The 2,002-nt window shown below is 33.8% G+C and overlaps 1 non-coding gene across 1 annotated transcript; it reads left to right on the forward strand.

Moving 5' to 3' along the window:
* Nucleotides 1–1,040: 1,040 nt before the first annotated feature.
* On the forward strand, nt 1,041–1,147 carry LOC139894924 (small nucleolar RNA R71). The gene has a single exon (XR_011775400.1). It is a non-coding gene; the product is annotated as a small nucleolar RNA R71 (small nucleolar RNA).
* The last annotated feature ends 855 nt before the right edge of the window (nt 1,148–2,002 follow it).

Genomic DNA, 2,002 nt, shown 5'->3' on the forward strand with positions numbered 1-2,002 from the left:
GTATATACCAATAGTACATACATCTAAAAGCTGTGTATTGTACGAGTACGAATACGGGTGCATACGAGTAGAATTGTTGATGAAACTGAACGAGGATGTAATTGTAAGCATTTTTGTTAAGTAGAAGTATTTTGATAAGTGTATTGAAGTCTTTCAAAAGTGTATAAATACATATTAAAAAACTACATGTATATACATTTTAACTGAGTCGTTAAGTCATCGTTAGTCGTTACATGTAAGTGTTGTTTTGAAACCTTTAGGTTAACGATCTTGTTAAATGTTGTTAAACCAATGTTTATAATATCAAATGAGATTTTAAATTATTATATTATCATGATATTATCATGTATGAATATCTCTTAATATGATATATATACATTAAATGTCTTTACAACGATAATCGTTACATATATGTCTCGTTTAAAAATCATTAAGTTAGTAGTCTTGTTTTTACATATGTAGTTCATTGTTAATATACTTAATGATATGTTTACTTATCATAGTATCATGTTAACTATATATATATCCATATATATGTCATCATATAGTTTTTACAAGTTTTAACGTTCGTGAATCGCCGGTCAACTTGGGTGGTCAATTGTCTATATGAAACATATTTCAATTAATCAAGTCTTAACAAGTTTGATTGCTTAACATGTTGGAAACATTTAATCATGTAAATATCAATCTCAATTAATATATATAAACATGGAAAAGTTCGGGTCACTACACATTGCTCACAACTGATTCGTATTGCGTGAATATCTTTAGTCATCTTTTCCATTCCTCTCTCGAAAGCATCTATTTTTGCGGAAACGGAATCAAAGTCATGGCTAGAATCGGCTCTAGCCGCTTTAGATGAATAAAAAATATCTTTTTCCTAATGCCACTCATGCGAGTGGGAGGCTCTATTATCAATAATCTTGTGAGCTTCAGTTACGGTTTTTTTCATAATGGAACCACCAGCTGCTGTGTCGATGTCTTTCCGTGTGGTGATGTCGACGCCTTTATAAAAGATTTGCACTATTTGAAAAGTATCTAGACCGTGTTGAGGACATCCTCTCAACATCCTTCCGAATCTTGTCCACGCCTCATATAACGTTTCATTTGGCTTTTAAACGAACGTAGAAATTTCTCCTTGAAGTCTCACGGCTTTAGATGCCGGAAAGAATCTTTTAAGAAATTTCTCAACTAAAACATCCCATGTGTCAATCGCTCCTTCGGGTAACGATTCTAACCAATCTTTGGCTTCTCCCTTTAAAGTCCAGGGGAACAACATAAGATAAATAGTTTCATCCTCAACTTCTTGAATTTTAAATAGATTACAAATCCTATTAAAAGTTCGAAGATGTTCGTTTGGATATTCTCTTGTTGTACCACTAAATTGGCACTGATTGGTGACCATGTGTAGGATTTGTCCTTTGATTTCAAAATCTGGCGCATTAACATCTGGCTGAATAATGGCGTGACCTTGGCCCGTGCGTATGGCTCTCATTCGGTCTTCCATACTTTGAGGTTCCGTTTCTTCCATATTTAAATTTATTGAATCCGAATCACTAGAGGATTCTGATTTAACGGTTTGTGGTTCAGGAGGAATGATTAATGGTTCAGGATCTTGGAATTGTCCTTGAATATCCTCCGGGTTCTCAATTATGAAGTCGGGTTCAAAAAATGGATTATCGAAAATTTGAGTTGGAGTATTTGTTTGACTAGGTGATGATTCTAAAGAAAAATAAACGGCGACAATATTTGCTAGATATCTTGATCGAGTTACAGGTGGTGAACGTATAAATGTGATGAACGTTTTGCTCAGTGCATTCACTGAATATCCTATTAGTTATAAATATAAAAATTATATAAGTTATCAAATTAATATACTTTTTTGATTTTGCCCACGTTTCGAATAGCCAATAGATGCAGCAGGTAGCCAGGACCCTTTAAATCGGAAGCCCACAACTCGCCACTAACAAATCCAACTATTACTACGAACCAGAAAATTTGG

Source organism: Rutidosis leptorrhynchoides, chromosome 2 (assembly GCF_046630445.1).
Source record: "Rutidosis leptorrhynchoides isolate AG116_Rl617_1_P2 chromosome 2, CSIRO_AGI_Rlap_v1, whole genome shotgun sequence".
Lineage (NCBI taxonomy): Eukaryota > Viridiplantae > Streptophyta > Magnoliopsida > Asterales > Asteraceae > Rutidosis > Rutidosis leptorrhynchoides.